This window comes from Camellia sinensis, chromosome 3 (genome assembly GCF_055761805.1).
Source record: "Camellia sinensis isolate YWXY chromosome 3, ASM5576180v1, whole genome shotgun sequence".
Lineage (NCBI taxonomy): Eukaryota > Viridiplantae > Streptophyta > Magnoliopsida > Ericales > Theaceae > Camellia > Camellia sinensis.
This window is the reverse complement of record NC_138963.1, coordinates 174,035,581-174,061,854: the sequence shown is the minus strand read 5'-3', so window position 1 is coordinate 174,061,854 and position 26,274 is coordinate 174,035,581.

Here is a 26,274-nt window from a genome sequence, read left to right as displayed (position 1 = left end):
AAATATTACAGTCCAAATATGTACAAATTCCTAATTAATTAACAAATTAACTAAGAAAATAAATAAACTGGCATGCAAGCCAGGGACTGCCTTGATTCCATTCTGGATGATGAATGATGCATGCCCGGGTTGCCTTTGCGCGGAAATTCATGACGATGCCCCAATTAGCCTCTGTTTGCACCTGTTCTTGAAATGCATGCCAAGCCTCGGAAGACCGCTGATTCTTGATTTGCTGCAACAGAGAGCAGGAAAGGGGCATAGCAATGTATTTTCACAAATGTATGCATGCCTCGATCCTCGTGCCACCAATCACGCATCTCAATGCATGATGGCCGAGGAGTCGAATTGCACAATTTAATATGAAATGAATGCACATGAAAACACAACAAGACCTAACTCCATCATGGATGATCCGGAGTGTCGGTGACCAGGGAATTGAGACACGTTCCGTCACTCGGAGTACGAAATGCACCTCGTTTCCCGTGCCCGGGCTAACTCCTATCCCGAACATGATGCAATATGCATGACATGCATGAAATGCAACTAAGATACGATCCCAACATACACAATGTTATGGAATGGCATACACGCTGCACGAGGTAATATACAACCGAGCATACACAATGCTATGGATGAAATGGCATACGCAATGCAATAATGGGCTTACACCAACATGAGAGAGCCTCAGCCACACTCACATAGGAGGCCATCAGATAAAAACAAGACAATTTGAAATGCGTGCACGCAAACCGAGGACCGACCCTCAGGCACCGAAATGCCACTCTAATGAGACATGGCAAAGACATGGAATATGATATGCAAACATGCAAAAATCAGTAGCAAAATGAGGGGCAAAACAGCCCTGAAACAAGGCGAAATGACACCCGATGCATGGAATTTCTCCCGAAATGCAAAACTAGGTACATGAAATGGCTTACAGCTATACAAAACATGCATAATTGGTACATGGAATGAAAAGAAAGAAGCAAGGTAGCCCCAAAATAAGCATTTTTACAGTTCAAAGCATGGCAAAACAGAAAACACAAATAGGGAAAAACTAGCATGCAAAAATGGCCCTAAATGTAAGGTAATGAAGCAACACACAGCTTCTGCCCCCAAACAGCTGAGGGTCCCTCAACAATGTTGAAGAGGGACCCAAAATATGACCTTTTACAGTTCTGAAAAGAGCCCAAAAACAAACACAGGTATGGCTAAGCTCTCATGCAAGAAATGGGCCAAAAGATGGACAAAGAAGCAAGTGAAGGTTGCTGGCCTCAAACACAAGAGGGTCCTTCAACAAAGTTGAAGAGGGACCCAAAACATGGCATTTTACAGTTGATGGCCGGACCCAAAACAGTATGAAAATATGTTCAAAATGCTATGCAAAATGAGGCCAAAAAGAGAGATATAACACAAAGTATATAAAATATGCCTCAAACCATGAAAGACCCTTAATGAAACATGAAGAGGGGGCTAAAAAAGACTATTTTCAGTTCTGAAAAGAGCCCAAAAACAGAAGCACAATAGGCTAACAAATCATGCAAAAATGGAGCCAAAATAGAGATATAATGGCAAGTGATAAATGGAGGCCTCAAACAGCAATGAGCCCTTCAACAATGTTGAATAAGGGCTCAAAATAAGAAAATTTTCAGTTCATGACAGAGCTCAAAACAATTTATACACAGGCCAAAAATATTACACAAGAAAATGGCATATAAGAGGGATAATGAAGTAAGTGTACCAAGGAGGCCTCAAACGACAAAAGTCCCTTAATGAAACATGAAATAGAGCTCAAAAAAACACTACTTTCAGTTATGGACGGAGCTCAGATATACAAGAAAGAGAGGCTAAGAAATGTTGCAAAAAAAGAGCTAGAAAGAGGGAAATAGTAACTCACCCTTGTAGACCAATCTTTAGCAACTTCTTGGACCAAATTTGCTGCCTCCTAGCCTCTGAGAAGACCTCCAAGCTGCTGGAAATGGAAGTGGTGGTGTGGTGCTAGGTGATGGTGTGTAAAAATGGTTAAGGACTTGAAGGTTTAAGCTTGAAAATAGAGATGGAGAGGGATATAATGCAAGGCACTTGGGGGGAAATTTTGTTAACCCTAAACCAGCAGCTGGAGCTGCTGATATATAGGCAAAAATGGGGGGAAAAGGGGGGGGGGGAAATGGAGGGAAAAAGTGGAGGGAAAACAATCCAAGTTTCCCTCCAAAAAGGCCAAAAAGTGGGATATGAAGGCAAGTGGTAGCTGCTAGACCCAAATGGCCGAGAGCCCTTCCAAAAAGTTGAATAGGGGCTCAAAACAAGACACTTTGTAGTTTATGACCAAGTTCGAAACAGCTCACAATTAAGCCTAAAATACCGCGCAAAAATAGGCCTAAAAGGGCATTAAAGAAGCAAGTGATAGGAGGAGATCTCAAACAGCAAAAGGTCCTTAATCAAACATGAAAAGGACCTCAAAATATGACTATCTCAAGTTTGGGTCGGAGCCCAAAAATGCAAAATGAAGGTTCGGGAGCCAAAACACGCAGTTCGGGGCCCCAAAAGTGGGCTGTTAGGCACCGGAAGTGGTGTCCGACCACGAAGTTGGTCTCTCGGACCACAGTGTCCCTTAAAAGGTAACAAATAAGATGTATGTAAAAAACTGAGGCAAACGGAGGTGGTTAAGCGGTCCTGAATCGAGGCATACGGCCAACAGCTCCGAAAAATCGAAAATCGGGCTCCAAACGGGCAAAATGGCCTACGACCACGAAACGTAGCCTACAGCCACTGAGAGATGATCTACGAGACCTCTCCCTCCCTTCGAGAAGAGAAAACAGAGAAAACAGAGCCTGGTTCGCAAACCGAGGCAAAGCACAAAAGAGTCCGGAAGTTCGGAGGCAAGGCTCGCAGCCGAGACTCTGAAACTTCTGAATGAGCACAATATGCAATACCACCGAGTGCTCAACTGGTGACGTCTGAGTCTCAAGGTCGGTCAAAAATGGGGTGTCTACAACGGGTTGCACATCTCTTCAAATAAGTCCAATGGACTGATATTCTCCACCAAGGCTGACCTCCCTTTATCTTCCACCGTCATCACCATTGGTTTAGGTTGGAATGTGGACGTGCTCATCATGCACAAGTCCCTGCTCTTAGGGATGAACAACGCTGGCTTAGGCAGGTGAGATGGGGTGATGTATATACTAGGGTCATAATGAACGGCCAGTGTGTGGATAAGGTTTGGTGGGAGATGATTTGTAGTGACGTTTGGTTTTTGGGAAGGCGTTATCACTTTATTGTCAACAAGATCTTGAATCTCGTGATGCAACCTACAACATTGATCAGTGTCATTACCGTGCTATTGCTGAAAAGCACAATATTTGGCTGAGTTGTATCTCGAGGGAAGAGGATCAGGTAGAGGGCGAGGCTCTAGTGGTTTAAGATGCCCTTTTCTGATCAGGACCCCTAGGGCTTTGGATAAAGACATGTAGAGCCGGGTAAAGACCCTTTGAGATCGGGCTTGGCTGGTTGAGGTTTGTGGAGTTACGTTGGATGTGTTAGCAAAAGGGTTGGCAGTTTTGGGTGTGGTATTGATCATACTCACATCTAAAGGTCGTGCAGAGGCGCTACCACCCGTAGTTGCGTTAGATCTGTGTGTAAAGGGCCTCTTGGGCTATTCCTTCTCATGGTCTATCAGCCTCTACATCATTGCATCCTCAATTTGAACCCCTATTTCATGGAGCTCGGCAAATGTAAACAAAGGCAAGATTATCATCTTCTGTAATAACCTCCCTTGCATTCTGATTTGGGCCTTTTTAGACGGCTTGATAGTCATCATAAAGGCCTTGGCCCTCCGTCGAGTCACAAAGTCCGAGAAACCCTCATTCGACTCCTGACGGGTTGCTTCTAGATTACGGGTAGTGACCTCAATTTGGGTATTGTAAGAGTACTATGCGATGAAGGCCTCGACCGTTTCCTCCCAGTTTTGTTTCATGGAGTCTTTCAACTTTGTGTACTAGATGGCCCCTATGCTCGATAGGGTCCGACCGAAAAGTGACAACTTTTGAAGTCTGATGAGACCCATTGGTCGTAGGATGTCAGAGAATAAACGTAGATGGACCATAGGATCCTGGAGCCGTCGAACCAGTCTATATGCTACATCTTAAATATGTCTGGCAAAGTGTAGACGCGCCCGCGTGGGGCCCACTACAGTTCGGACTCGATTTGTGTCACGGTTCTAAATCTAAACCAAAGAGTCCAAATCCGGCAAATCATTTTGAGAAACAGATTTTTGAAAGAAGTGCCAAACATGGACTGCTTTGCCAGATACAGAGTCGCCACCTAAATAATTTTTAATGGGGAAATTTAGGAAACCCTGACTCGGTGCCGAAGGCCACGTGTCCGTCATCACCAAAGTTGCCTCGGCTCGGGAACTTGGGTACGATCGGGGAAGGTAAGCTATGAGCACCCCCTCTCGCCCGATCCGAAGACCGGCCTCTACTAACCGTGATATTCTGTTTTGAAAATGTTATGTGCTCTTATTCCGATTATTGGCCTAGAATTACTATGTTGTGCGCACAGCAAACAAGTATAGACCAAATCGCCTAAATTGGAGCAAAACATTTCATGCTTGTTTTGAAGATGGTTTGCTACTCGCAAGTAGGCTAAAATGCAGGTTTTGCCACCTTCGAGTGGGCTTTTAGAAAAAATGGTTTTGCCACTATCTAGTGGGCTTAAAACTCACAGTTTTAATCCATTTTTCCAATTTAGGCAATTCAACCTCCATCCACAGGCATTCAAGCAGTTATATCACATAAGCAGCTAGCCTCATGGTAATCATGTTGTTATGGCAACACTCACACGCATGCGGTATGCTAAAGCATAAATGCTTACCGAGTACTCCGAGCCAAAACAAAAACTAGTTAGTAATCGTATGCATGATCCTAGTTCATGTTAAGATGGCTAATGCAACACATGCAAGATGCAACTAAGATAGGCTCGGCTAATCTATAATGACATGTGAAATGCTACAACTAACACGTATTCAATTTGGAATTAAAATACAAATGCAGTTAGAATGATGCGCCGAGCCCGGTGCATGCAAGACAAACGTATGAATGCATGCATGCATAGCATAAGGTATGATAATTTAAATATGCCCTAGTCTACCATCAGAAGCGGGTAAATAAAAGGGAAGAAAGACGTGGGGTTGGAAGACATACACACACTCACGCACACTTATTACACAATTGCCCTCACTCGGAGGGTCCAAATAAATATTACAGTCCAAATAATAAACACATAAATTATTACAGAATTTCTAATTAATTAACAGAATGAATGCAAAAAAGAAAGGTGGCCACAGCCCCCCGCCTTGGGATGCGCAAATGATGCATGCTCGAATCCGTCTTGCCCGGAAAGTCCGTACCATACCACTGCCGGCACTGTTTACACTGCCCTGCTTCTCTGAAAATTGCCAAAGTTCTGGGATATGTCCCCTGAACACTGTGGAACACCATCGGCTGAAGGAAATGTCCACCGGCCATTGAAAATATCCATCGGCTGTTTATGAAGCTATCAGCCCAAGAAGGATTGCCGGTCGGCACTGAACACTGCCGGTCGGCAGAAAGTTCCTGCAGAATCTGGTTTTTGACAGCAACAAGAACAGACAGTGTATGGCATGGAATTTCAAGCAAGTGTATGCATGGCTACTCTCCCAATCATGTAACGGACTCAAGGGAGTATGGCCCTTGACCCTCGGGCTATCAATTGTGCATTTGATGCATGATAGCCTAAGGAGCCAAGGTTGCAATTCAATGTAAAAATGCATGCAACACACAAATGAGGACCAAGATCCTATCATGCCAAAGTCAAGGGCCTCGGTGACCGAAGGTTGATGTGTGTTTTGTCACTCGAAGTACAAACACCCCTCATCCCTCAAGTTTGGTTTGACACCCCAAACCAAACAATGTAATGCGTGTACGCACTTGTGATTCAAGTTATGCAACATGAGGCTAAGATGCAAAACATGTCAAATATGATGCAACCTATCATGTTAAGCATGCAAAGTTCTAATCATATGAGATGCAAATGTAATGCAAACATGGACAAGTATGCCCTAAGGCTAGCATGGGACAACATGTAATGAGCCAAGTAAGCAACAAGCATATGATAAGCATGCAATGGTGGACTTAAACCATAAATGGCAGACCTCAACCTTGCCATAAACAGTGGCCAAAATGATGCAACAAAGACATGAAAACACACACAAGCATGCATGCACGCACAAGGCCTTAAACATGGAGCATAAGCCATCAACTCTTCAAAGCATGAAAGGGATGGAAAATGCAAGTATGCAAGCATGGAACATGGACTGAAATGTGGTCTCCAATGATGCCAAATCATGAGAACAAGCCAAGTAAAGCATACTAGTGACCTACACACCTAAGGCTAGTAAGCTAGAATGCAAAGAAGCTATACAAAGCATGGAAAACATGAATCCAAAGACCCAAGACAGACCTTAAGCATGTTAAAACATGACCAAAAACTTCACAAGGCTAAGCCAAAATATGCAAGCATGGTGGTCCAAAGGCAAGATGCACTTCTAGGCAAAATAGAGGAATACAAAGCAAGTGTATGATGCATGCCAAGGGTCAACAAACCAACATGGGATAGAGGTAAAACATGCTAAATAAACACCAAATACCTACTGAAATAGAGCCAACACATGTTAGAATGAGGTGCTCCTTTGGAAGGCCATGCAAGGGGTTGTTATACACATGCAAGAGGGACACTCAATATGACCAAAACAACTCTGGAAATGGCTTATGAGGGTCCTAAAACCCACTGTAAAATGCCTGAACCAAGCTCAAGAAGTGTGCAAATATAGGCCCCTTTGTAAGGCCAAAAAGGGCATCAAACAAGACAACAAGGAGAGGGGATGGCCCTCTCCTTCTTAGGACCTTAAACCACCATCCTCACCACTGAAATCCCTCAAGATTTCAGTGGTGAGGAGGCCCAAACAAGGTGGTCCCGGAGCTCACTAAAAATGCACAAAAATGAGGCCAAACAAGGCCTAAGAGGGGTCAAACAACCCCAACACACCAAAGTGGTCTTAAACAAATTTGAAAAGAAGCTAAAAACAAGACTTTTTTCAGTTATACACTAAGCTCAAAACAGAAAGCAAGAGAGGCTAAAAATATGTGCAAAAATGGGGGATAAAAGAGGGTTAAAGGCTCACCCTTGTAGACCAACGAAGCCAGCAGCTTCTTGGACAAAAAAACAGTCCCTTAGCCTCTGAAAATGGCCTCCAAGCTCCTTAGGTTGATGATGGAGGTGTTAGGCTAGGGGTTGGTGTGCAAAGGAGCCAAGAACCAAGCAATTTTGAGCTAAAATGGAGGAGATATGGAGAGAGAGATATATGTATGGAGCCTTGGACCAATTCTTAGAACCTCTTGAATGGAAGGATAGGCTCTATATTTATAGAGCAACACAAGGTGCCATGCTTCTTAGAGAAGCTAACAAAAAAAAAGGGTCAAGGGGGTCAAGCTTCCCTTAGAAGCTTGGAGCAAAAGGGCCAAGAAGGCCAAGCTTCTTGGAGAAGCTAGACAAAAAGGCCAAGCTTCTTGGAGAAGCTAGACAAGGGTTCAAGCTTCTCTTAGAAGCTTGGAGCAAAGAGTTCAAGCTTCTTGGAGAAGCTAGAACAAGGGTGCAAAAGGTGCAAACTTCTCTTGGAAGCTTAGAAGGGTTCAAGCTTCTTGGAGAAGCTAAAAAAGGGTCAAGCTTCTTGGAGAAGCTAAAAAAAGGGTCAAGCTTTTTGGAGAAGCTAAAAAGGTTCAAGCTTCCTCAAGAAGCTAAAAAAAGGTTCAAAAGGGTCAAGCTTCTTGGAGAAGCTAAAAAGGTTCAAGCTTCCTCAAGAAGCTAAAAAAAGGTTCAAAAGGGTCAAGCTCCCTCAAGAAAAGGTCTCGGCTAGGAAAAATGGCCGATTGATCAGAAACAGTGGCCGACCGACCAAACACAATGCCGACCGACCATCAATAGTGCCGACCGGCCATCACCAATGGCCGGTGGCTAGGAAACAAGGCCGGTGGCCTCAAGCCATGGCCAGTGAGGTGTGGGGATGGCCTACAAGCTACTTCCCATCCTCAGAAACAAAACCACAAGTGTTTGATACAAAACCAAACACAAAACAAACAAGTCAAGAGGTCTTGAGGTAAGGCGCATAGCCGAAACCTCCGAGAACTCAAGACGAACACAAATAAGGGTAATCATCGAGTGTTCAAACGATGACGTCCAAGTCTTAAGGACGGTCAAAAATGGGGTGTCTACACAAAGTTACTGCGGAATCTGTGTATCCATCCTCAATGTTAGGGATTGAATTCACGCCCTGCGCCCGCTTGAAGATCTTTTCTAGCTTGTTGACCTTCAATGCAGTGAGGTCAACATCGAATTCAAATGGCGCCTCAATTTGGTAAACTGGTGCCTTGGAGGTCTGAGGTGGGATCAGATCTGCCAAGATGCCTATATTCTCTTGGACATTGATTGTGACCCCGGCTGCTGAAATACCCACTAGGGGTTCATGGGATGCAGAGGCTACTGTCGATTGTGGTTGCTGTTGCTGAAGCCTATCTATCATTTCTGCTTGGCAGACTGTGACCTCAGCTTGGTGGGCAGCATCTAGCTGGATAGTCTCGATGGTCTATTGGAGCAGATGAAACATATCTTCCATGTTGACTGGAGTATTTTGAGCTACCGGAACTAGCAGATACTCTCTTCATGGAGTAGAAGTAGAAGACTGGGCCTGACTGGGTGCAAGTGAAGTAAGATGTGACTACTGAATCGGTGAGTTCTTCCTGATCCTCCTCCGTCTAGTAATTGGTGGGAGTGAAACAAACACTGGCTGTCCCTTGACAAGATCCTCGGATTTGAAAATCCTTCTCACAGTAGTCCAGAGTGCTTGAGGGGTGACAGGATCATCCAAAACAATGATGAAAAACTACCTTGCAAATGGAAATAAAGCAAAAAGAAAAACAAAAATCAGAAACCGCACAACACCTCTACTCATATTCTAATCAGTACACTAATGTAATCAAAGCCGTAGAACCATGCTCAATACTGAATTTTGCCTCCCAAAAACTAATACCCAGACTTGCAACTGATACATACATTCCTGTAGAGTTTCACTCTAAAAGCACATAACAGTCAAGTGAGAGCCAAAACATCCCTATGATGGGGTAGGGTTACCCTATCCTAATTTCTCAAGAACTAGGGTTCACTATGCATAACAAGTGGTTTCACACAATCCTGCATTCGGGTAAGCGTCTTGTCCTAGTTTGGAACAATCTTTATGGTTTCCGATATGCAACTAGGTCAATTGGTCAAAAAGGGTACCTCAGCAAGACTACCTAATATACCTCTCACACCTAACACCGAGAAGTGAAAGGAGGATCAAACGGTACAATGGTAGTCCAGATCCAAGGGTTGTGTTCCCATTGTGACAGAGCCCATAACCGGTCAGCCTTTTGGCAAGCTTTTCCAAGCGAGCCTCCGGCAAACCGTTCAAGAACAGTAGATGACAAACACTATGACTTAGGCGCACCAATGCAAATGCAAATGCAAAGAAACACATAAGTGTAGATAAAATGTCATATCATGAGTTTGAGTCAAGTTCTCTAAATCCCTAGCAGAGTCACCAGAAACTGTAGCTCGCCTTTTTCGTGCCCCCTTTCGGAAGGTTTGAAAGAAAACCCTATAATTCGGACTACCACGGTTCTGAATCTAATCTCTCAAATGTAATGTGAAACTAATAATCACCAAAGAGTCCAAATCTAGCAAATCATTTTAGAAAATTTATTTTGAATCAAAAGGTCCCAAAATTGGACTGTTTTGCTAGATGCAAAGTCGCCACATAAATATTTTATTTAAGGAAAATTTAGAAAACCCTGACTCGTGCCAAAGGCCACGTGTCCGTCATCACCAAAGTTGCCTCGGCTCAAGAACTTAGGTACGAGAGGGGAAGGTCATGAATTGAGCACCCCCGCTCGCCGGATCAAAGATCGGCCTCTACTAATCATGATATGATATTTTATAGACATTATGTGTTCTTATCCCGGTTATTAAGCTAGGTTTACTATGTGATGCGCACAAGCAAGTATAGACTAGTTTGCTCAATTTGGAACAATTCAACTCATGTTTGTTTGTGAAAACGGTTTGAATTGGCCACCTCAAGTGGGCTTAAAGTTTGCGGATTTGCCACCAAACATAGTAGGCTTAAAACATGATTTGCCACACAACAAAGTGGGCTTAAAACATACATTTGTTGAATCGTTCCAATTCAAACAACAAGCCTCCATCCATAGGCGTTCAAGCAGTTTAGCATTTAAGCACATAGCCTCATGGCAAGCATGCTAATCATGGCAACATTCACATTCATGCACGTATGCTAAAAGATAAAAACTCACCTAGTACTCCAAGCTAGGAAGATATGGGTTAGAAAAATATGCATGATTCTAATTATACGAGATGTCTAAGGTAATGCATGCAAAAAATGCAATTAAAAGGCTTGGCTACTAATATGACATATGGATCGATTTGATAAGTTGTGGTTAAACACGTATTCAAGTAAGCTACTGAAATGGCAATGCAGTTTGAATGATGCACCGAGCGTCGGTGCATGCAATACGAATGAAGGGATGTAAGCACAAGGTATGCTAATTTGAAACATGCCCCTAATCTAACCATCAAAAGCAACTAAATGAAAGGGAGAAAAACGTGGGGTTGGAAAACATACACACACGCACGCACAGTTATTACAACATTACATCCTCGCGAAGAAGGGCCTGAATGAATAAGCCAACCAACTAGCTAAACTAAGCTAATTAAGCTAATTAATGCAAAACTTGAAACTAATTAACTAGCTATACTAGCTAACTAATTATTACAAACCGAAATTGAACAACTAGTTAAACTAGCTAATTATTTACAACACTTAATTAGCTACAACTAATTAATTACAATACGTATTTAAGCTAGATATTTAAACGTTAAATAAGCTTGGAATGCAAGGGAGGCTCATGCACGTGCTCGATTTCCACCCAAAAAGCCACCGTTTTGCTGCTGTAAGCCTCTATTTGCACACTGAACATAGACAATTCTGCCCACTTCCAGAACACCTCTTCTCCACCTTACCAACACATTGCGCAAATTTCACTGATGGCCAACAAGGGGCCGGTCGACTACTGGTGGTGGCTGTCGGCCACGGTTAACCTGGACTTCCTTGCTGCATCAGAAAGCAAACAGAGCAAAACAGTGTATTTCTCAAGGGTTGTTTACACACTGTCTCTCCTTTTCATGGGGAAATCAAAGGAGAGACAAAATTTGGTTCATAAACCATCAATCAAGCAAATTCATTATATGATGGCTTGTGAAACCAATTGTGCAAGTTTAATAAATGAAAAAACAAGACTCAAATGACCATCACCCTATCATGCATGATCAAGGGTAATGGAGACCTAGGAAAATGGCACATTTCATCACTTTTGAGTATGAAATGTCCCATTTTCCTTGTGTTCAAATTAATGTCCGATTTGAACACATGCAATGCAACACAAAAGAATGCTCATCTTGCCTCTTTTACTTGCCAATTTTGTTTACACATTTTAGTTACCTAACCATTCATTAATCAATTTGTCCACTGCTGAGTGTCTTCTAAGATGAAAGACGTGTCAACAAAGGGATAGTTTAAGGCATGAGAGAAGCTTCATACCGTTGGTAATGAACCCTCAAAGGAGGATTAAACCATTAAGCATGAGCCTCAATCTCAAGCTTAAACAACCCTAAGGTCGAAACAACCCTCAAAGCAAATGAAAAACTAAAGAAATGAGGGAGATTGTAGAGATTATAGGTGCTAAAATCAAGTGAGAAAATTTACTAAATCATTCAATCAACTCAAACCAATGGTGGTTAAAGCCTTAAAACACCAAGCTAGTGAAAGGACTTACACTACAATTATGCAATACAAGACTCAAAAGGTACCAAACAGCCAAAATAGTGGCAAAACAGCTCAAAACAGAGCTCAAAACATGCTGGACTTGAGCCACAAAAAGCTAAAACATTAAGCTAATACATGGGGCTAACTAGGCATGCAAACAAGACTCAAGGAGGGGAGGTTAACCCCTCTAATTTTGGACTTCAAAAAACATTTGAAATTCAGTGGTTAAAAGGCCCAAAAAAGTAGGTTTGAAAGTGGTGAACAAAGGTACAAAAGCTTCAGAAACTAAGAAGTAAGAAGGGTGAACCACCCTGTAGACACCCCATTTTTTACCAACCTTAAGACTTAGACGTCATCGATTGAGCGCTCGGTGATTGCACATGTTGTGCTCGTTTCGAGATTTCAAAGTTTTTGGCTGAGTGCCTTGCCTTCAGGCCTCTAAACTCTTTGTGCTTCGGCTCGGTTTGCGAACCAAGCCTTGTTTTCCTTGCCTGAGGGAAGGAGAGGTCTTGTAAACCCCTTCTTGTGGTCGTTCACCACTTTTCATGATCGTAGGCCACTTTTTCCGTTCGGAGACTAGTTTCCGGTTTTCGAAGCCTTCGGCCGCGCGCCTTGTCTCGGGACTGCTTAACATTCTCTGTTTGGCGTGGTTTTTGAACCACACCTTGTTTTCTTGGCCTAGAGGGCCACTGTGGTTTGGGAGACCACTTTTGTGGTCGTGAACCACTTTTGGTGCTTGTCAGCTAGTTTTTGAGGCTCCCGGCTGCGTGCTTTGCCTCCCGAACTTTCGTCTTGCATCCGTTTTGGTTTGTTTTTGGTACAAACCTTGTTTTCCTTGTTTGGAAGGTGGTACAAGGGTGGGGGACCAGTTTCTCTCCCCACAAACCACTTTTCTTCCTGCTAGCCAATTTTCTGGTCTCATAACAGGTCTCCCTGATCTTTGTACCATCAAAAGTGGTCGGCCACCACACCATTTGCTTGTTTTCATGCTGCTGAGCATCTCTCACCATGGCCGACCAGTTGTCTTCTTGGGGGACCACTTAAAGTGGTCGGCCGACCACTTAAAGTAGCTGGCCGACCACTTCAAGTTGTCGGCTGCTTTTTGTCACCTTTTTGGAGATATTTTTGGCTAGTTGGCACAGCTGGAGAGCACAAGAACCATCCTCCATACACGTGTATGGAGGGATGGCCTTGAGCCTTAGCTTCTTCAAGAAGCTTGTGCTTTTTCTCTCTATAAGAGGGAGGCTCCCCCTCCCTCCTCTTGGTTCAGCTTTTTGGGTTAGAGAAGGATAGATACACCTTTATCTCTATATCTCTCTCTTTGCTTCATTTTTGTGCCTTAAAGTGTCATTTTGTCTCACTTTTGTACACAAACACACACTCAAACACCATACTCTTGGAGCTGAGGTCCCTTGAGTTTTTGGGGTTCTTGGACTGGTTTGAGCTTAAAGAAGCTGTTGGAGTTGCAACTTTGAAGTTGGTCTTCAAGGGTGAGCTTTTAACCTTTTAAACCCCCTTTCTTGCTTAAGCTTTTGGACCCTTTTGCATGCTGATTTAAGCTTAACTCTTAAGTACAAAAAGTTCTAAATTTTGGTGCTTAAGATCTTTGTTTAAGGTCACTTTTGTATTTGTGGTTGTCTACCCCCTCTTATGCATTGTTTAGCCCTGCTTTTGTGCCTTCTTTGTAAGCTTCGGGACCATCTTGTTTTGACCTTTCTACCACTGAAATCCAGAGGATTTTCAGTGGTGGAAAGGTGGTTTTGGAGTCCTAAAAAGGAGAGGGTCATCCCCTCTCCTTGTGTCTTCAATACTTGTCTTAAATGCCTCACGTGTGAGCATGTTTGTTAAGTTTATGTTGGCCATATCTTAGCTTGTATTTGGGCTTATTTTGCTGTGGCATACCACTGTTTTTACTTGATTTTTTCACTGCATGCATGCCTTATTGTAGACGTCCCCGAACGCCCCCGGGAGGGTGAGTCCCGTTCTGTTCATTTGGGGTCACTACAGCTCAGGACTCTCAAATGTCACGGTTCTAAGTCTGAACCAAAGAGTCCAAATCCGGCAAATCGTTTTGAGAAAACAGATTTTTAGAAAAGAAGTGCCAAACATGGACTGCTTTGCCAGATATAGAGTCGCCACCTAAATATTTTATTTTAGGAAATTTAGGAAACCCTGACTCGGTGCCAAAGGCCACGTGTCCGTCATCACCAAAGTTGCCTCGGCTCGGGAACTTGGGTATGATTGGGGAAGGTCACTTCGTGAGCACCCCCGCTCGCCGATCAAAGATCGGCCTCTACTAACCATGATATCAAGTTTTGAAAACATTGTGTGTTCTTATTCCGGTTATTAGCCTAGATTACTATGTGATGCGCACAGCATACAAGTATAGACTGGGTCGCCTGAGTTGGAACAAAACATTTCATGTTTGTTTTTTGAAAGATGGTTTGCTACTCGCAAGTAGGCTTAAAATGCAGATTTTGCCACCCTCGGGTGGGCTTAGAAAAGATGGTTTTGCCACTATCTAGTGGGCTTAAAACAAACATTTGATGAATTATTCCAATCCAAATAACCCAACCTTCACCCACAGGCATTGAGGCAGTTATATCATATTAGCAATTAGCCTCATGGTAAGCACGCTATTCATGGCAGTCACTCACACGTATGCAAGGATGCTAAAGCATAAAACTTACCGAGTACTCCAAGCCAAAATGGAAACTTCATTAGAAATCATGCATGATCCTAAGTATACGGAGATGCCTAATGCAACACATGCGAAAATGCAACTATAGCAGGCTCGGCTATTCTAAACATGGCATATGAAATGCTACAGCTAACATGTATTCAAGTTGGAATTGAAAATACAATGCAGTTAGTATGGTGCGCCGAGCCCGGTGCATGCAAAACAGATGAATGATGCAAACATGCTGTCATACTGTATGCTAATTGAAATATGCCCTAATCTAACCATCATAAGCGGATAAATAAAAGGGAAGAAAGACGTGGTGTTGGAAGACATACAGCACACACACGCACACTTATTACAGTTGTGCCCTCGCGCAGAGGGTCCAAATAAATATACAGTCCCGAATAAAAGAGTATTACAGTCCAAATATTACAGTCCGAATAATGTACAAATTCCTAAGTAATTAACAAATTAACTAAGAAAGCTATAAAACTGGCGTGCAAGCCAGGGACTGCCTTGCTTCTGATGAATGATGCATGTCTGGGCTGCCTTGCGCGGAAACCCACTGGGATACCCCAATTAGCCTCTGTTTGCGCCTGTTCTTGAAATGCATGCCAAACCTCGGAAGACCGCTGATTCTTAATTTGCTGCAACAGAGAGCAGGAAAAGGGCATAGCAATGTATTTTCACAGATATATGCATGCCTCGATCCTCGTACCACCAATCACGCATATCGAGGCATGATGGCTGAGGAGTCGAATTGCACAATTCAATATGGAATGAATGCACATGAAAACACAACAAGACCTAACTCCATCATGGATGATCCGGAGTGTCGGTGACTGGGGAATTGAGACACATTCCGTCACTCGGAGTACGAAATGCGCCTCGTTTCCCGTGCCCGGGCTAACTCCTATCCCGAACACGATGCAATATGCATGATATGCATGAAATGCAACTAAGATACAATCCTAACATACACAATGTCATGGAATGGCATACACGCTACACGAGGTAATATACAACCGGGCATACACAATGCTATGGATGAAATGGCATACGCAATGCAATAATGGGCTTACACCAACATGAGAGAGCCTCAGCCACACTCACATAGGAGGCCATTAGATGGAAACAAGACACCTCGAAATGCGTGCACGCATGCACGCAAACCGAGGACCGACCCTCAGGCACCGAAATGCCACTCTAATGAGACATGGCAAAGACATGGAATATGATATGCGAATATGCAAAAATCAGTAGCAAAATGAGGGGGAAAACAGCCCCAAAACAAGGCGAAATGACAGCCGATGCATGGAATTTCTTCCGAAATGCAACATTAGGCATATGAAATGGCTTACAGCTATACAAAACATGCATCATTGGCACATGGAATGAAAAGACAGAATCAAGGCAGCCCCAAAATAAGCACTTTTACAGTTCAAAGCATGGCCAAACAGCAAACAGAAATAGGGCAAGACTAGCATGCAAAAATGGCCCTAAATGCAAGATAAAGAAGCAACTCACAGCTGCTGGCTCCAAACAGATTAGGGCCCTTCAACAAAGTTGAAGAGGGGCCCAAAACATGATCTTTTACAGTTTATGTAAAGCCACAAAAACCAGCACAGATATGGCTAAACTCTCATGCAAGAAATGGGCCAAAAAGTGGACAAAGAAGCAAGTGGTAGATGCAAAGCCCAAACAGAAAAAGACTCTTCTACAACACTGAAGAGGGACCAAAAATAATGCATTTTACAGTTGATGGCCAGACCCAAAACAGTATGCATATAAGCCAAAAATATCATGCAAAATATGGCCAAGAAAGAGAGATACAACACAAAGTATATAAATGATGCCTCAAACAGTGAAATACCCTCAATGAAACATGAAGAGGAGGCCAAAATAAGACTGTTTCCAGTTCTGTAAATCGCCCAAAAATAGAAGCACAATAGGCTAATAAATCATGCAAAAATGGGGACCAAAAGAGAGATATAATACAAAGTGTATAAAATATGCCTCAAACCATGAAAGACCCTTAATGAAACATGAAGAGGAGGCCAAAATAAGACTGTGTTCCAGTTCTGTAAATCGCCCAAAAATAGAAGCACAATAGGCTAATAAATCCTGCAAAAATAGGGACCAAGGAGGGATATAATGACAAGTGGTACATGGAGGTCCCAAACAATGATGATCCCTTCTTCAATGTTGAAGAGGGGCTCAAAATAAGCCTATTTACAGTTTACATCATGCTCCAAAACAGATCACATATAGGCTAAAAATATCATGCAAGAAAATAGCATTCAAGGAGGATATTGAAGCACAAACAGGGTTGAGCCCTTAATGAAACAAGAAAATGAGCTAAAAAAAATGATCTTTTCAGTTTTGGTCGGAGCTCAAAACAGCAAGCATATATGACTTACAAATGATGCAAAAATAAGCCAAAAAAAGAGGGGAATGGTACTCACCCTTGAAGACAAGTCTTTGGTTGCTTCTTGGCTTGAGAAGTGATGTTTCCTAGCTGCTGGAAAGCTCCCCAAGCTGCTGGAAATGGAGTAGTGGTGGTAGTGCTTGGTGGTGATGAAGAAATGAGGTGTAGGACTTAGGAATTTTTAAGAAAATGAGAGAGATGGAGGGAAAGAATATGCAAAGCTTCAAAGCAATTTTTTTCTAACCCTTAAAACAAATGTTGGAGGCTGGTTATATGGACCAAGGAGAGGGGGAGCATGGAGGGAAAGGTGGGGGAAAAGGACCAAGTCCTTTCCCCAAAAGGTGTCCCCCGGATGAAGATATTTTTGGGGGACAACAGCTATACAGCTGTAAAGTGCACATTGCAAGGATCATGACCGGCCACTTTTTAGAGTTGCAGGTGGCCGGCCGGCCACCCCCCATGGCCGGCCGGCTAGGGGTCAAAAAGGTCAAGTTGATTTTCTGGCCGGCCACCACAAATAGGTGTCCTCCCAGGTGCCCTCAACACAACCCTATGGTTCAAAATTGGCAACTGCAAAACAGGAGAGAGAATAGGCCATTTTTAGAAAGGGGTCAAAAGGGTCAGGTGGAATTACTGGCCGGCCACCAACTTTTAGTGTCCTCCCATGTGTGTACAACACAAATATGTGGTTCAAAGTTCAAGAAAATGGCCCAAGGTTGTTCAACATTAGCTCGGAAGTGAGAAAAAACGGGCGTCGAAGGGCGCCGGAGGAATAAAAACTGGTTGTTGAAACAATTGCTGGCCTCCCACCCTTCTACGGCCTTCCTGGTGATAAAACAGAGGTACCTGCCAAAAATGAACGAAAACCGATGCAAAACGAATGTTCGGGGGCCAAAACGCGCAGTTCGGGGCCCCGAAAACTGCCTGTTAAACACCGAAAGTGGCATTCGGCCACGAAGTGGGTCTCTCGAACCCCAGTGTCCCTCAAAAGGGAGTAAATAAGATGTATGCCAAAATTTAGAACAAACGGAGATGGTTAAGCGGTCCCGAACCGAGGCACACGGCCAACGGTCCCGAAAAACCGAAAACCGGGCTCCGAAATGGGCAAAATGGCCTACGGCCACCAAATATAGCCTACAGCCACTGAGAGATGGTCTACGGGACCTCTCCCTCCCCTCAGGAAAAGAAACAGAGAAAATCGAGTCTGGTTCGCAAACCGAGGCAAGGCACAGAAGAGGGTTCGGAAGTCCGGAGGCTGGGCTCACGGCCGCGACTCTGAGACTTCTGAACGAGCACGATATGCAACGTCACCGAGCGCTCAATCAGTGATGTCTGAGTCTTAAGGTCGGTCAAAAATGGGGTGTCTACACTTATACACTTGTAGTGTAAATCACACAAACTAGTCTTGTATGCTTCATGAAGTAGCATGTCATTCTAGCTTCATTTGAGTCCATCTCATCATGTTTTTTGGTGTTTTTTTATCATGTCATACCTCTGTTAGGGTTTGGTTTGGTCACCTCTTGCATGCTCTATGCACTTGTAGTGCAATTCCATGAAATAGCCTAACACGCATCATGCTTTAACATGTCATTCTAGCATGCTTTAGGCTTAACTTTAAGAAGCTTTTGTCCATGTTTTAGTATGCTCTAGCTCTGATTTGTGTTGTTTTGGTCATGCATGACATGCTTTGTATAGCCATTGTGCATTCTAGCTTGTTAGCTTTGTGTATCAAGTCCACTAGCACTTGCATTTAAGAAGCTTTTGTCCATGTTTTACTTGGGCTATTTGAATGATTTGGCATGATTTATAATGTGATTTCAGTCCATGTTTCATGGTCATGCGCTTGCATTTATCACTCATTCAATGCGTTGGAGGGTTTGCCCCTTTATGCCTTAACATGAGCCATCTCGTATGCCTTCATGCCTAAGCTTGCGAGCTATCATTTCAGTGCTTATTTGGGGTTATTTTGCCATGATATAACTCTGATTTTTGTTGGTTAAGCCATCCCATGCTTGGTCTTGGTAGGTGTAGTGTAATCCTCCCATTTGCTTGCTATGTGTTGTCAGAGTGTGTCTCTACAGGAATGCATGTATCAGTTTGCAAGTCTGGGAATCAAGACTGAAGGCATCAGTGTTTGGAGAATCAGTTTTACCTGAGGGTATCAAATTCCGTTTTGGGGCAGCAATTTAAGCACAATAAACAATGTTTGAGAACGGTGTATTCAGCTTACAAGTGCCAACTGTGTGTTGTCTTTATTTAAGCCTTTATGCTGTCCGTTTTGCTAGTTGTATGTTTATTTATTACGCTTTATTTCTCTTTTTGCAAGGTAGTTTAGCACAATTGCATCCGACCAAGCAGATATTCCCCAAGCACTCTGGGTTAGAGGTCGTAGACTTCATCGATCCGAGGATCTGATAGACGAACAACTAGTGTACCACTCATTACCCCCGATTACTAGACGAAGGGCAGTTTGGCAGAGGATATCAGTTCAGCAGTCAGTTCAAAGGGCTTTGTCTACCCCACCTGAGTACAGTAGGGATCAGAGTTCTGTTTCTCCCGCAGAGAGAGAGCATATACCGGTTGTTCAGTTAGATTAGTACAGTATGGCAGGTATGGAAGAGATAATGCGTCAGCTTCAGGAAAGTATGCAAGCCATGCAGCAGGATGCTGCCCGTCAGGCAGAAGTGTCTGCACGTCAAGCCGAGGTAGTGACCCAACATGCAGAGTTAATTGCCAGACTACAGCGGCAAACCGAAGCATCTGTTTCGCACACACGTCCTCCCCCACCTAGAGTTCCAATCCTCAGGGAAACGTCAAATGTCCAGGAAAATACGGACATTCCAACGGGGCCTGCTCTGCCCCCAATCCTACCCCAGCTATCTAAAGCGCCCACCAACCTAATGGATTCACCGGTTGAGTTCAAGGTGGATCCAATGGCATTAAAAGTGAGTAAGCTAGAAAAGCTTTTCAAGAAGTCTCAAGGCGTGAAATCCATTCCAAATATAGAGGATGGGTATACCGACTCAGCCGTGACGCTACCAGATCAGTTTAAAATGTCGCACATCGACCGCTTTGATGGATCTAAAGATCCTTTGGTGCACCTACGACTGTTTTCATAAATCCTAAGGCCGATGGGCCTCTCCAGATTGCAAAAGCTTTCCATATTTGGCCGGACCCTATCAGGTATAGTGGCTATTTGGTACGCGAAGTTAGAAGACTCTGTTAAGAGAAGTTGGAAGGAGATGGCTGAGGTCTTCAGAGTTCAATACTCCTATAATACACAGATCGAGGTCACAACCCGTGATCTCGAGACCACTAGGCAAGAACCAAAGGAGAGCTTCTCCGATTTTTTTGACCCGCTAGAGGGCTAAAGCCTCGATGATGACCATCAGGCCCGTTGACAAAGATCAGATTCAGATAGTTGTGCGTAACCTCCAGCCCAAGCTCATGCAAAAGATGATCATTCTCCCCTTCCCCACCTTTGCAGATTTACATGAGATCGGGGTGCAGATCGAGGACGCAATGAAACAAGGTCTGATTCACCATAAGAGAGAGCAGCCCAAGAGGGCATTCAACCGTAGTATGAATGCAGGCACAAGCAACGCTGCAGCTGCCAGATCTTCAGATGTGGGAATGGTCACCACCACCACCCCAAAAGCCCTTCCAGCTACACCCTTTACCGGTGCATCCGGAAGTAGCTCGCAAACAGCCAGATATGCCCCCTGAGGCCAAAGAACCTTCACCCCACTATACATGCCTTTGTCCAAGGCTTTAGGGGTTTTGATCAAGAAAGGGCACTTGAAGCCCCTAGAGCCGCGGCCCTTACCAGAAAAACTTTCCCCTACCCATAACCCGGCAAAGTACTGTGCCTATCACCAACAACATGGTCACGAAATCGGCCAGTGCTTTCGATTGCGTCATGAGATTCAGGATCTCATTGACAATAGGGTGATTGTGCCTCCGGAGAAACCGAATGTCACAACCAACCCTCTCCCACCACATAACCAAGCTCCACCTCCCAAACGCATCAACCAATCCAAACTAGGGTTATGTCATACGACCCTAGTATATATATCATCCCTTCTCACCTATCCAAGCCGGAGGTGTTCATTCTTGATAGCACTAACTTGTGCATGTTGAACATCTCCCAAACCCAACCAGAACCGGTGGTGGTGACTACCAAAGATAGAGCAGGGATCACTTTAGGAGCAGAGAAGAATGAGGATTCAGAGCCTGAGGGATCTACGAGTTTTGAGTATAACTCGAGCGGTTATATTACTTCAACGGATCAGTCTAGACCAAGAGTAGAGCTCCCGGTTGGGATAGAAATCTGTGCAGTTCGAGAGAATGGACCTAATCAAGGGCTAGATGACTTAGCAGAACTGGAGGAGGACATTACAAATCCGGCAATTCTTTGAAGAAAAAGATTCAGGAGACGTGACTGTCAACTGGTTTGATCTGGAAGGGTCAGCAGAAGCTACTGGGTGGCTCAGTGACAAGCCAAATGTTATTGAGCAGCCTCAGCCAAAACAAGGTCTGTCAGACACAGGGACATTAGCAGTGGCCGTAGTGGCCGAGGAACAGAGAGAACCACCGAAGAGCACCTGCGTTAAGAATTCTGCTCAGGATCAGAACATTTTGAGTATAGAAGATACTGAGTAGCAGGCTACACTGAAACAGTTTGAGCAGGAAAAGATCGAAGATCTGGAGAGGGCTAGAAAGGCCAAAGCCCCTGTCAGGACGGAATGTGCTGTGAGCATGAAAATGGAATGTGCTGTGTGCACAGGAATAGATGCAGCAGAACCAGATAGCTGCTTGTCGATGGCCAACGGTATGTGGTGGGAAGATGACGACCTATGTCTTGCCCACACCAACGAAGACTGGGGGAACAACCAGCCGGATGATACCTAGTATATGGGGGAAGTGGACCACATGACTAGGAGTGGGCGGTATTTCAAGCCCCCACACCTGGATCAACCAAAGACGTCCGGAAAGGACAAGGAGGCAGAGAAGCAGAAAGAAAAGTTACTCGAGAAGGAGGCTGTGCTGAAACAGCTTAAAAGGATACATGCAGACATCTCCATCTGGGGACTGCTTATAGCTTCAAGAGTTAATAGACAGGCTGTCCTTTCTGCGATGGACAGGGCCAAGCTTTCTATTGACACCACGCCTGAGCAGCTGGTAAGATTGGTCTTTCCGGGAGGACCTTCCCTGACACTGACCTTCACTGACAAGGAGCTGCCGCTTGAGGGCGCAAACCACAACAAACCTCTCTACATCTCTGTCGAGTGTAGAGAAAAATGGATACCAGTAGTTCTTGTTGACACAGGATCTGCTATCAACGTGTGTCCGTCAAGGACGGCATATGCAATCCGGTTGAAGCCCGCGGACTTTGTGCCTACTGCCTAGGTCATACGGGTATATGACAATACCAGTAGAGAAGTGATGGTGACTGTGCAGATTCAGACTCAGGTTGGTCCAAAACAACACGATATTGACTTTCATGTCTTGGACGTTCCCGCAACCTTCAATCTACTCCTAGGGCGGCCGTGGCTGCACCAGGTAAAGGCAGTCTCTTCCACCCTATATCAGATGCTGAAGTATCCCCACGGGAAAGGGGTGGCTATAGTTTTTGGGAATTCGTCAATCCATCCGCCGCCAGAGGTGTCTACACCGGTTCTAGAGATCGAACACGACACGGAGGATGTTTTCCTATCAGGAGTTACCCTAGCCGAGGCCCGAGTTGTACAGAACATACTAGCCATTGATGAGGGGTTATACGTCAGTGCACAATCAGTATACCTCATGAACAAGCTCCAGGACATCCCTGGGATGGGATTAGGGCGCAGTGGCCGGAAAGGCGTTGCAGCATCGGCCGAAGTGCCGCATGACCCACATACCTTTGGTTTAGGTTATCTGCCTACCAAGGAGGACTGGGTGAAGAAAGGCAAAGAGATGGCCGGAAGGACCAGAGCCAAGCAAATCGGGAAACCTTATGAGTTGGTGCACCGGCCCATCCAGGATATCCTGAATGGACGTTTTGTCCGGGAGGGGGAGGACTTCCCGTTCTATGACTTCCCAGAGCCGTGGCTAAACATAGAGAGGCTGCGCCTGCCGGGGTTTGAGATTTTCTTTGACTTGCATTGTCTGGGGATGATGTTGCCGAGAAGCAGACAGACCCATCAACTGAGGTTGAGCAATGTAGGGAGGAGGATTCTGAGAGCGCAGAGATTGAAATGGGGGTAGCACTGGCTTGTCTACTTTCAGATCCTCCGATCGTACATGAGTTCTTGGGGGACAACTTCTCGGTGTCCATGATCGGGAATGAAACTGCTGCGAGCCCATCTTCAAACATTCTGGATGCATCCATTGCACCCTCCCTTGTTTGGCAATACAAGGAGGGATTCTTATCGAGCAGCACTGGGTCAGGTTGTGAGCCAGAATCTGATTCCACTGAGTCCGTAGAGGCGGAATCAGGTTCCAGCTCGTCTGAGTCTCAGTCCGGTATTCTTGGGGGTGACAACTAGGCTACCACAGTCCTGTCTAGGTCGTCTTTTTCTTTGTTCTTTGAGTTTGTTGTAATAGAGGAATTAGGCGACTTGGAAGTGATTAATGAGAATTGTGTGGCTGTGGCCTTCAAGTACTTTTCTGTGCCCTTAATTTATTGCATTAATCAGGACTTTCAAAACTTCAATAAAAACGATGAGAAAGAAATTCCTCCGGTTTTGAAATTTTTTCTTGATCAAGAGCAGGAGAGGTTTGTAAAACCCTTGGTTGACGAAATCACCACAATTAATGTTGGCACTAAAAGGACCCGTGGCTGGTCCAGATTGGGTCCACGTTGTCTTCAGAGGAGCGCGAGCGCTTAGTCGCTTTGTTAAAAGATTTCAAAGATGTTTTCGCGTGGTCCTACAAAGACATGCCTGGAATTGATCCTGAGATTGTACAGCACTGGATCCTTCTTGACCTAGAGGCCTGACCTATTAAGCAGAAGCTCAGAAGGATCCGCCCAGACTGGGCTCTCAAAATCAAAAAAGAGGTCACCATGCAAATTGACGCAGGGTTCCTGTTGGTATCCGAATACCCAACTTGGTTGGCCAATATAGTTCCAGTGCTGAAGAAGGACAGTAGAATTCGAGTATGTGTGGACTTCAGGGATCTGAACAAAGCTAGTCCAAAGGACGGCTTTCCTCTGCCGCATATCGATGAATTAGTGGACTTCACTGCTGGGCATGTGTTGCTCTCATTCATGGATGGCTTTTCAGGCTACAATTAGATATTGGTGGCAGCCGAAGACCGAGAGAAGACTGCTTTCACCACCCCGTGGGGGACCTATTATTATAAGGTGATGCCGTTTGGGCTGGAGAATGCTGGGGCTACATATCAACAGGCTGCGACCACAATATTGCATGACATGTTCCATAAAGAGGTGGAGGTGTACGTGGACGACATGATTGTCAAGTCCAAGGAAAGAGAGGGCCACTACACCGCCTTGTAGAAGTTCGTCCAAAGGATCAGGGAGTATCGGCTGCGGCTGAATCCTCAGAAGTGTACGTTTGGTGTTACAGTAGGAAAAATGCTGGGGTTCTTGATTACACAAGGAGGTATCGAAGTCGACCCTTCCAAAATCAAGGCTATCTTAGAAATGACACCACCGAGGACTGAAAAGGAGGTGCGAGGCTTTCTGGGTAAAGTGCAATTCATAAGACGGTTTATTGCAAAATTAACCTTGACTTGTGAACCACTCTTTGGTCTCTTGAAGAAAGGAAAGAAGTACCAATGGGATGGCCGATGCCAAGCTACTTTTAAACAGATTAAGCAATATTTACAGAACCCACCTGTGTTGTCATCATTTGAGCCAGGGAAACCGTTGATTCTGTATATTTCAGTGATTGAAACTACAATGGGCTACATGCTCGCACAGGAGTCTGAGGACAAAGTGGAGAAGGCTATCTACTACCTGAGCAAGAAAATGCTGGATTACGAGACCCGCTACACTCCGCTGGAGAAAGCTTGTTTGGCCTTGGTATGGGCTACCAGGAAGCTGCAGCACTACCTATTAGCTCACTCCGTAATACTAGTTTCGAGATTAGATCCCAGTAAATATCTCTTCGAGAAACCAACACTTACGGGTAGGCTAGCCCGTTGGTTGCTTCTACTTTCTGAATTCGATCTGAAGTACGTGACGCGCAAGTTAGTGAAAGGGAGAGCGATAGCGGAGTTCCTAGCCGATCACCTAGTTGAAGGGGATGAAGCAGTTGAGTACTTATTCCCAAACAAGGCCATTCTAGACGTCAAAGAAGAAACTTGGACGGTATACTTTGACAGAGCGTTAAACCAATACGGGTATGGGATAGGGGTGTTGCTGATAGCACCCGACAATTCTCGTATACCTCTAGCATTCAAGCTCCGATTCAGAGTATCGAATAATAAGACAGAGTATGAGGCATGTATTTCCGGTTTACAAGCCGCCCTAGAACTAGGGGCAAAATGGTTGGATGTCATCGGGGACTCGAACCTTGTTGTATCTCAAGCTAAAGGAGATTGGAAAGTTAAAGAAGAAAAGATGAGAATCTATCATCAGACCTTGGACGTGCTAATTCCTCGGTTTGAGAAGCTGAATTTTGCCCATCTGTTAAGAGAGAACAACAGGTTCGCAGATTCACTAGCAACTCTATCTTCCATGACAGACATCCCTTTCGGAGTCTGAATGCGTCCGATCATCATCGAACAGAAATTCATGCTGCCCTATGTGCTGATTGCTGCCATAGATGAGGTACAAGATGAGAATCCCTAGTATTACGATGTCTGGAACTTTTTAGAAAAAGAGACGTATCCACCAGGGGCAAATGCTAAAGATAAGAGGGCAATTCGAAGAATGGCTACTCAGTTTATCATCTGCGGAGCAAAACTGTACAAGAGAGGTCATCTCGGGATGCATAAACTGTGTGTTGATGCTGAAGAATCCAAGCGCCTAATGGAGGCCATCCATGGAGGAGAGTGCGGAGCGCACATGAACGGGTGATGCTAGCTCGGAAGATCCTTAGACAAGGTAATTACTGGTCCACCATCAATGAGGATTGTATTGGCTTTGTTCAGCGATGCCACAAATGTCAGATCCATGCGAATTGCATGAATATTCCGCCGTCGAAGCTGCACAACATGACTTCGCCATGGCCATTTTCAGTCTGGGGG